This window comes from Castanea sativa, chromosome 8 (assembly GCF_040712315.1).
Source record: "Castanea sativa cultivar Marrone di Chiusa Pesio chromosome 8, ASM4071231v1".
Taxonomy (NCBI): Eukaryota; Viridiplantae; Streptophyta; class Magnoliopsida; order Fagales; family Fagaceae; genus Castanea; species Castanea sativa.
In genome coordinates this window covers 9028460-9040204 of record NC_134020.1, presented here as the reverse complement: position 1 = coordinate 9040204, position 11745 = coordinate 9028460, and positions in this window count along the sequence as shown.

Below are 11745 nucleotides of genomic sequence, written 5' to 3'. Positions count from 1 at the left end.
GCTAAATTGATAATGTCCAATTTACTTATTATATTCATGTTTATTATTTTCAGATTTGATCATGACATCATTTAGCCCACTTGTTACTATTCTTAATCAAAACAAACTGACTAGATCCAACTATGTTGACTGGAAAAGAAATTTGGACATTGTTCTTACAGTTGAAGAGCACAAATATGTGCTTACTCAACCATGTCCTAGCTTTCCATCATTAGATGCTCCTCTTGAGGAAAAACAATGATATGATCGTTGGCAAAAATCTAATAAGATGGCCAAGTGCTATATCCTAGCATTTATCTCAAATATTCTATAGCATCAAATGTAAGATGTAAAACTAGCTTCGGACATTATGCTAAGTCTAAAGGAGATGTTTGGTGAGCAAGGCCAATCTGCAAGGCAAGAAACTATAAGGTAAATTTATAATACCAAAATGTCTGAAGGTACTTTAGTGAGGGAGCATTGTCTTAGGTTGATCTCTAATCTAAATACATTGAAAGTTTTAGGTGCTGATATTGATGGAGAATCCCAAGTGGATATGATACTCCAGTCACTACCAGAATCATTCAAGGAATTCAGACTTAACTATAATATGAACGAAAAGATTTATTCATTGTCTGAATTAATGAATGAGTTGGTAGCGGTGGAAGGCATCCTTGGCACTTCTAGAGTTGATGCCAATATGGTTGAAGCTTCTACTTCTCAACCTAAGTTGAAAGGCAAAGGTAAGAAGAAGAAGGAGAAGGACTTCACCAAGCAAGATGGTAAACAAGTTGCCTTAGGAGTTGCCAAAAGAGGAAAGAAAACCAAATGAAAGTATTTCCATTGTGGCGAGGAAGGACATTGGAAGAGGAATTGTCCAATATTTAGATCTGCCAAGAATAAGGGTATGAAAAGTTTCTTTTTTCTTGAAATATGTTTGGTACAGAATCCCACGGATTCCTGGTGTGTGGATTCAGGTTGTACTAATCATATCTGCAATTCTTTGCAGGGGGTCCAGGAGACCAAAAAGCTTAATGAAGGGGAAATGTTTCTTACCTTGGCTGATGGGAGTAGGTTCCAGTTGTAGCTGTTGGAGTGTTTAATTTATGTTTTGAATCTAGAGTTTTAATATTGGGAGATTGTCTGTATGTACCTAATGTTCGTAAGAATTTAATTTCTGCAACTAATTTAGGTAAACATGGATATTGTGTTATCCTTAAAGAAAATGTTGTAATAAAAAAGGATAAAGTGTTTATCTGTTTTGGTAATATTGTGGGTAGTCTTTATATTTTAAATCCTAAGAAGCATGAATTATATAATTCTGAATTAGATAATGACTCTCATGTAAAATCATTAAAGAGAAAGTTTCTTTCTACTAATGAAGCACATCTTTGGCACTTGCGTTTGGGTCATATTAATCCAAACAGAATTCAAAGACTGATTAAAGATGGACTCTTAAAGCAATTGGACTTTGATGATTTTCCAGTTTGTGAATCTTGCTTGGAAGGCAAAATAACTAAACAACCTTTTAATGCAAATGGTAGAAGAGCACAAGAGTTGCTTGAATTAGTTCATACTAATGTTTGTGACCTATGTCAACTCAAGCAAAAGGAGGTTATGAGTATTTCATCACTTTTACCGATAATTACTCAAGATATGATTATGTCTACCTAATGAAACGGAAGTCCGAAACCTTTGAAAAGTTCAAAGAGTTTAGGGCTAAAGTTGAGAATCAATTAGGTAAACGCATAAAGGCCATTCGATCTGATCATGGTGGTGAATACCTTCTTGGGGTTTTCAAGGATTACTTAACTGAAAATGGGATTGTATCCTAATTGACTGCACTTGGAACTCCCCAACAAAATGATGTATCAGAAAGAAGGAATAGGACTCTTTTAGAAATGGTTACGTCCATGATAAGTTACTTAACTTTACCGATTTCTTTTTGGGGTTATACTTGAATATAGCAATACATCTTTTGAATTTAGTTCCATCAAAATCTATTCCCAAAACACCCATGGAATTGTGGAGTGGGCATAAGCCTAGTATGAAATATCTCCACATTTAAGGTTGTCCAGCACATGTGCTAAAAGGGAAGCTTGATAAATTGGAACCAAAAATCAAAAGTGTGTGTGCTTGTAGGTTATCCAAAAGAAACTAGAGGTTATTTATTCTATAGTCGTAAGGATAACAAAGTTTTTGTTAGTACAATTGCTAAATTCTTGAAAAATGACTATATGAATAATTTTACTCCTAGAAGTAGAGTTTTCTTGGTTGAAATGAATGAACCTGTAGTTGAACAACCAATGGATGAAACTAGGGATGATGTGGTTGTATTAGATACACCACAAGATATTACTCACGAGATGACTAGTACACAGGTGCCTCGTCGTAGTGGGATAATTGTTCGACCTCTTATAAGATTTATAGGTTTAGGAGAAACTTATGAAGGTATCTCAAAAGATGCTGAATCGGATCCCTACACTTATGAAGAGGCAATGAATGATATAGATGCACATCATTGGGTCCAAGCTATGAAATTTGAATTAGATTCTATGTATTCCAATCAAGTTTGGGATCTTGTAAAGGTGCCTAATAGAATTAAACCTGTTGGTTGCAAATGGGTTTACAAGAGAAAGAGAGGGATAGATGGAAAGGTTGAAACCTTTGAAGCAAGACTAGTGGCGAAAGGGTATACACAAAAAGAAGGTATTGATTATGAAGAAACCTTTTCACCAATAGCAATGCTTAAATCTATCGGAATTCTCTTATCCATTGCTGCTCATTATGATTATGAGATTTGGCAAATGAATGTCAAGACTGCATTTCTTAATGGCAATCTTGACGAGGAAATCTATATGATGCAACCAGAATGTTTCATAGCAAAGAACCAAGATCATATGGTATGCAAGTTGAGCATTTATGGACTTAAGCAAGCATCTAGGTCATGGAACATCAGATTTGATCAAGCAATCAAGTCATTTGGTTTTGAACAAAATCTTGATGAACCGTGTGTATACAAAAGACATCGAGACAAAGTAGTAATGTTCCTAGCAAGAAAGTCAATACCGTACCGGAGGCTGTAACGGTTTGGCCACCAGTACGATATATTTCGGATACCGGTCAATACCGGTGTACCATTTCGGGTTTACCACTATTTTATATATATATATATATATATATATATATATATATATATATATATATATAGACACACACACACACACACACACACCAAAATCTCTAGAACCATGTTTATAAACATATAATATTTCACTTATATTATAGTAAATATAAAAGTTTATCATAAAACATTACCTCAATTCAAAACAAATTATTCATAGTTTTAGACTTTAGTATCAATTAAAAGAAAAAAAAAACACAATATAAAAATAGAAAGCTTAGTTGTTCATTGCATACTAAGAAAACAAATAATACTAATAAGTTAATGTAAATAAGTTACCATTATGCCCTTACAAAAATTCAAAAATTACAAAACTAAAAAAAAATCTTTTTTCTGTACCGGCCAGTACGCTCGATACCGGTCAGTATTGCCCGAAATTGGCCGGTACGCGGCCGATACGGCCGGTATTTTTTCCGAAATAATATAGAAGTGTACCAGTACTGGTGCACTGGCCGGTACGGTATCGACCACCCTAGTTCCTAGTGCTTTATGTTGTTGATATTCTACTCATTGGAAATGATGTAGGGGTAATGTCATCAGTAAAAGTTTGGTTGTCAAGTCCATTTGATATGAAGGACTTAGGTGAAGCTAACTTTATTCTAGGGATCAAGCTTTAGTGAGATCGCAAGTATAAGATGTTAGGCTTATCACAAGCTAGATATATAGATAAGGTTCTAGAACGGTTTAGCATGCAAAACTCTAAGAAAGGATTGCTTCCTTTCAGACATGGAGTTCCTCTTTCTGATAACCAAAGGCCTAAGACTCAAGAGGAAGAAAATATGATGAGACAAGTCCCTTATGCTTCTACAGTAGGAAGTCTCATGTATGCCATACTTTGTACTAGACCAGATATCTGTTATTAGTCAGTCGATATCAATCAAATCCAGAACCAAAACATTGGCAAGTTGTAAATCATATTCTCAAGTATCTACGGAGAACAAGAGATTATATTCTTGTTTAACGGTGTGAGGATTTGATTCCCATTGGCTATACAAATTCAGATTTTCAATCAGATTTTGATTTCAGAAAATCCACTTCAAGTTGTGTGTTCACCTTGAGAGGTGGAGCCATAAGTTGGAGGAGTGTTAAGCAATCTTGTATTCCGGACCCCACCATAGAAGCTGAATATGTTGCTGCTTGTGAAGCAGCAAAGGAAGCTGGTTGGCTCAAGAAATTCCTTTCTGATCTTGGTGTTGTAAGAATTGAGCAAGTTCCTATCATATTATTTTGTGACAATAGTGGAGCGGTTGCGCAATCCAAAGATCCAAGAAATCACAAGAAAGGAAATCACATTGAGAGAAAGTACCACATCATTCGAGATATTGTTGCTCGTGGAGATGTAGTAGTAGTAAAGATTGAAAGTGCAAATAATCTAGTAGATCCCTTTACTAAAGCCTTACCTCAAAAGACTTTTGAGTCACATTTGGAGGGAATGAGAGTTAGATTAGTGCACAATAGTCTTTAGGGAAAGTGGGAGATTGTTAATATTAGTGCCATCAAATCCTATTGTATGATGCTATGTAAGACATTATATATGACTTAATGTTGTACAAATAAAGTTGTTTAATTATAATCTAAAATAATGGTAACATGAATATTGGACATAATCATATATTCCATGAAATGCATAGTATGTGATTTATGTGAAAAGTCACAAAAAATATAAATCACAAGTTCTTTGTAAACTCAGAATTGTAGTTCGTAGTGGGTGATGAAATTGGGCATTTCATTTGCGAAGAGTATAACATATCAACTAAAATGATTTGTCTTGATCATGGAAGTGAAGACTTCTAGTTGGTATGTTGATATGTTTTAAGAGTTAATACATATTAAACTGGACTGCTGTGAGATTTATTATTCTCCTAATGACTGTCAATTGAATAATAAATCTCACCACTTATATTTACATGAACTTTTAATCCTAAGAGAATAATGGACCTGATCATGAAGTGTAGGTTGCTTTGATATATCAGGAGTGAGATCTAAACTTACGGTCAAAACCTCAGTATGTTGGGCAACCACATTTAGTGTTGAGGAAACAAATATTCTCAAGATAGAATTCATAGTCTCTTAACGGAGATACAAAATATTCTCTTGAGATAAGTTTAATGAGTTTGTTATTCAGATGTTAGGCCTAACTACTTTAGTAAAAAGTTACTAAAGTATATATATTTGTGAAATTAGATTTCATAAATATTTAATCAATAACTTAAAGGATTAAATCGGGTACACAAGGATTAAGATGTAGTAATCTATAAAGTGGCGAGCTACATTTATGACTTTGTATTACTATGAATATTTTATGAAGGAGTTGCATGTACAATAAAGTCTGGGGATATAATTTATTAATAAGGCCTAGAGTGCAATTATATTTATATAGTGGTATTAAATATAATTAATGGTAATTTTGGACTTGTCAAGAGTTGACAGAAAAACCCAAGGCCCATTGGAGCTAGTGTCTTATTTGTTCCCTTTTGGTCCCACTCTAAGCCACATACTATAGCCCAATTGGAAAGGCCCTAAAGGCTAGCCCAATTAGATAATTAGTTATAAAGAGAATATACAGAATTTTAATAGAGATGAACATGAAATGGTTTGTATGTGAGTGTTAGACACTCTCTCATTCTCCCTTGAACAAATTCATAGAAACTGATTGAGAGACCACACTTCTTGGGCGTTAGTGGAATCGGAGTTAAGATTAAAAGTGTTCCTGAGTACTTCTAATCTTTGTTTTGAAATTCATCACACCAAGGTACACTCTCTTGTTCTTATATTCTGAAATTTACATAGTACATGTTATCAATTACGAATGAAGTAGATCTGTTAATTTTTTACTGCATATGTTTTGTATGTGATACAAACATGTATTTTTCCATCAAGATCTACATGCTTTATGCTTTATGCTATGCTTTCTATGCTTAGATCTTCCCTTTCCTATGTTTTTATGTTTACATCCGCATGCTCCCATGTCTCATACCATGTGTTTTTGCCTAGATCTATCTTTCCCATGTGTTGTTTAGCTAGATCCACATGGTCCAATGTTTGTTTACATGTCTATTTGCCTTTCCTACATGCTTTATGCTTTATGCCATGTTTTCCTATGCTTTGTTCCTCTTTTTGTTCTATGTTGATGTTTGGACCTACTTGCTCACATGCTTGATATCATGTCTATGGTTATACCTTGCTTAGATCTACCTGTTTGTATGCGTGTTTCTATGCCTATGTGCTTAGATCTAGGTGTTCATATGCTTGTGTGCTTGGATCTATGTTCCTAACATGCTTTATACTATCTTCCATGTGCTTGTGCGCTCCATGCCATGTTTGTGTGCCTAGACCTAGGCTATGTTTGTCATACCATGTGCTATTGTAGCCCTTTTGTCGCTTTGTTTTTATTTCTTGTGTTTTGGCCTAATGGTTAGGACCTGATCTTGACCCTATGATCTTTGTCATTATCCATACACCAAGGCCCACATCAAAGGGTATGGATCATCCTATTTGCATGTTTATGCTTTCTTACTTCTATGTTTTATGCTTGTGTTAGCCTCTCTAGTTCTAGGCTTTGCCATGCTTGGGGCCCTCTGTAGGCTTGACCTTGTGTTGTTACATCTGATGCCTATGGGGCCTTATTCGGATGTAACCATTTGGGAGGCAACTCCGAATGCCGACTTTCTTTGTGCGTACCCTTCCCTTTTCCACTCTATGCAATGATATGCTTACCATGCTTGTTTGTGCCACCCGTTGGCTTTATATGCATCTTTACACGCTTGCTTACATGTCCATGCATGGGTCTTGCTTGCTAGTGTGTCATCCATACTTCAACACAATGAAGCTATGGACATCCGATCCAAACCTACATTTTTCCCTCGTGGACACCACCTTTTGTTTGTTTGCTTGCTTTCTTGCCTTATTAGCTTTCTTGTTTGTCTGTTTATCTTGTTGCTTGTCATGTCTCTTGCCACATGGTATGCTTGCCATGTCTATCACGTTTATCTGCTTCATGCCTCCTTCACATGCACTTTTCATCTTTTCCTTCCATTACTTGTTTGCTGGTTTCTTGTCTTTGCCTTTACATGTATACACATGGAGCAAGGACGCTTGGAGCTAGGGCATAGTCTCCCAGGCACAAGAAAAAAGGGTGCGGATTCAAGCATCTAGATATGAGCCAAGCGGTTGTGTACAATAGTTTTAAGGGTCTAGCTTCTCCCATTTGGTTATGTATTCTTTTAAACCCCTTCCTTCCTCCTCCATTTCTCTCTTAGATGGTTTGTATTAGGTATATCATGCCGTGTACCATTTGTCCTCATCTCTAGAGTATGGCGACCCCTATTTAGTTTCCTGCACTTATATTTTGGGTCATGCTCTAAGGATGTAGGCATTTACTTTTTTGCTCTGTGTGATTGCTCTATGTGATGCATGATATATATACCTGCTCACCCTTTTCAGTGTGATTGTCACAATCCGTGTCACTTAAGGCAAGCGATACCTAATTTCCACCGCAAAAGTAAGGTGACTTGTCGCTAGATTTTCACCATGGAAATCTGGCACTTTGCTCGAATGCCTTAGGAAAGCGTAGATTTGGACCACACCCATTGAAAAGCCAAACCTCAAAGCCCCCATGCATGAAAAGCCCCGAAAGCCAATACCAAAATCATGTTTTTACTGCCAATTTTCGAAAATTAAGGTTTTATCAAAACAAAGGACTTTCCTTGAACAGTCATTGTTGAGTTCCTAAGACCTTCCCCACATGTAACCAAACTTCAGGATCTAAGAATTAAGATTTTTTGTCATCCACATTAGATTAGGGAAAATGACATTTTTCTTAGCCTAGGATTGGTGATAAAATCAACTAGAAACAAGTGACCAATCCCACCTTAGAAAAACCCAATGATTGGTTGTGATTCCACTTACCTTTGGTAATCTCTTAAAATTTGGCCCAGATTCCTACCATAACGCAAAAGGTAAACCTACCTTCCTCCACTGAAAGAGCGAGCACCTAAAGCCCTGTGCGAACCATGCCACACACTACACACACGCGCACACACCCATCATCATCAAGAGGGGCCTCAAATAGGCCCCGCGCACGCGGGAGCGTCGCCATGGCAGATGGTTGAATGAAGGCCTGGCGGTTTTCCAGCCGTTCGTGGCCTGGTGTCGGCATGGGCCATGGGTCAGAGGGAAGAGAGGGTATGGTCTGGCAGTGGGGAGAAGAGGAAAGCTTATTCTGGGGTTCTCGCTCAAGCTCTTTTGGGGGAAATGTCCTGCTAGGATGACATGCCACCCAAAATAGGGAAAGATGAGTTGAATCACTAGGGGATGCCATGAGGGATAGTGAGAGAGAATGCCCACCCTTATTTGGATAGGAACGCCACGGTGAGCAAGAAAACAAAATGGGACTCTTTTTTCTGGGAATGGGATGTGGCATGGCCAGCACAGGTAACTGGTGATGGCTGGGTAGCTGACAGACTAGTGGGTGGTCTGGGAAGGACACCTATGCTAGGACAAAAGCGATTAAGGGGTAAAATAGTAAAAATTCGTCACGACAGGCAGTATAAGAGGGCCTCAGCCGTGCACAATAACAACAACAACGAAGGGGAACAAGAGAAAATAGAGAGAAAAGGACACAAGAAAGGGAGTGAAAGATAGAACAGAAACTTAGAAAGAAAAAATGGAATTAAAAAGAAAAACAGAGAGTAAGCAAGAGCGTGATAGTGGACATGCACCAATAGGCTATTCTCTTCTCTCCCTCTAAAAGCCTACTCTCTAGTGAGGATTAAAGGAATTTGAGGATAAGCCATTTAGGCCCATTTTCTCAAAGTGGGTAATTTCCATGGCAAGATTTCCCTGTGAGATTGCCCAAATTGAAGAGTGGTTCCCATCCTGGACTTAACTCTGTAAAGAAATCAAGCATGGCAGACTAACCATTCTCCCTTTTTTATTTTATTGATCAAGCATTAGTGTGATTTCCTTTTCCTTATTGTTATCATCTTAATTATGTTGCATTTATATTACTGCATTACTTCTTCCTTTATTAAGATCATGATTTAGTATTTTCTGTTTTCTTGCTGACAGTAAGCGTATTCTTGTTGTTGTTGTCATATTACACCTGCCTGCCACAATTTTCTTTTGTGACAGTTTCCTCTACCATGGGCATGTGTCCAAGGTCTTAGTAAAAGGGCTCTAACTTGTGCACAAGCTAGCTTGGAGTGTGTTCCAGTCAAGCTAATCCTGACTCTCCTACCCAGACCCATTGAGCCATAACGTGGCGAGAGGCAGCCCGACCTACAGTTGCAAAAAAGACCCACCACATACACTTTCAACAAAAAGTTAGATAAGTAATTCCTAGACAAACACATAGTATTAAAAAAAAATGTTTAAATGAAAACTATTTCTTAACTTCCATTACTTAGCTTAACATGAGATATAGTTATTTTGGAAAACAACTCTATTACATGCGAAGCTGAATAAGAAAAATAACTCTATCTCACACGAAAGTTTTCTAACTTATTTTAAGATTGCTATCAAATAAAAGAAAATGAGATAATTTTCTTGAAAATATTTTAAAAAAAATTATTCATTTATCTAAAAATAGTAAATATTAATGTTGAAACAAACAAAGCTTTAGATCTTTAAAACCTGATAGCTAATTTTATTTTAACAAGGAAATCACATTGTAGGGGTAAAATAATCATATTAACAAACTGCTGTTGTTTCCCTGTTGGCTCTACACTTTTGTAATTGCACCTTTGTAATATATTTCTCCCTTGAATGGTATGGAAAAAAAATAATTAGATACAGGTTGCCATAATATAATTAGAGATTTTTCCTGAAATTCTTTTGATTACATTATTAATTTATAGTTTCAATATATAATTCTTCTCAAGAAAAAAGTTTCAACATATAATCATCAAAGTTGTCAAACTACTCTATTAGAATTGTTTGTTTATTTTTTTTTAAACAAATCACTTCTCTATTTAGATTACAGTCATTACACGAGGCGAGTGGGCACTTATTATGCGATAGAGACAGCAGACAAGTAGTCAACTACCTTCCTCACACCGCAAACTTGACGACCGTCTCTTGGACAACCCAACAATTAATTTTAGTTTTCTAGTACAACATAGAGATTTTATCATTATTTTTTTTAAGGAATATTATTATTCATTATGATTAAAGCAGCCCTATGGGCGGCCTTTTTTTTTTTTTCTTCTTTTGGCTACGCTGTTGTTTCTAAAATAGAAATTTCAACAGTGTGATTTCATTGCTTTCTAAAAACTTGCATACTTTTTTTTATTTAAAAAAAAAACAAAGGGAAAGATATAAAAAAAAAAACACACAAAAATTCTGAGATCAAATAAAATACTATAACTATTGACATAGCATATTGTGAATAGTAGGGAGAAAATTTTGATTCCATATAAAAGTGACAAAAATTCATCAAAATTTATCACGTAAATTAATTATAGCAAAAATTATAACTCTTTATGTACTACTAGAATTAGCCTAAAAATCAAGAGTCAAGAAAGTTTCAAATTCTAAGGTTCCACGAACATTCTTCTTTTAAAAAGATAGATCCAAATCTAGCTTGACTCTGTCAAAATTTAGAGCCCCTCTACTATGAGGGCAACCTCGTAGAACTCATTATGTTCTCCCCTCCTTTTTGCAACTAGGTACATTATTTATTGATATTCATGAACTCGTGCCATATTACAATCCTTGTCACATTGAAATGGTCAATTTAGAAAAACTAAAGACTCGAAATTCGAAAATACATTTGGATTTGGATGTACCCACTTATTTGGTCAAAGTTAAATGTAATTGTAAATAAAAAATAAAAAATAAAAAACACGTTGAAATTGAAAGAGAGGGCCAAATTCTTTAATCCACACGTCAAGATTACACACCATTAGACTTTTGACGTTTCTTAAAAAGAAAATATATAGTTAGAATATGAAGAATTTGAAGTTTCCAACCATGAAGGTCTTTATTTAAAAATACAAAAAAGTATTAGTTGAGCTACAACGTTTTTAACTAAGTACTTCAGTTATGACTTATAAATGCAGGCAATTCTCAATTTGAAGATTTAATTAATTTATTAAACAGAGAAGTAGATAATGTTCTGATGATTTGAATGTGATTTTGAGGAGTATATGATACATTTCATGATAAACTAAAGAAGTACATAAAATAGCGAATTGTTTGTATATAGAAATCAATGTAAGCCAAATTCAAATATAGTCCATTGAGATTACTCTCATCTCATTGTACACGTCACAGTCCAAAACAACTGCAGGCCCCATATCATTTTCTTTTGTTTTCCTGGCCGCCCCTTCTCTCCTTTCGCTTTCATCGTCACTTTTTCCCCAATAAAAAATATTTAAATACTACAACTAAAAAGGGTTTTAGTCATTCTCTTTTTCTTATAATGGTTTTGGACATTTGATGGCCACATATTCTACAAACAATATTAAAATGGGAGCAGTATCAAGAACACAATATTTTCATAACAAAATCGAGATGGCAAAATATTATTTATTCTTGTTTAGGTCAACAATTAACATATCTTTTTTCTTAACATTAAAAAA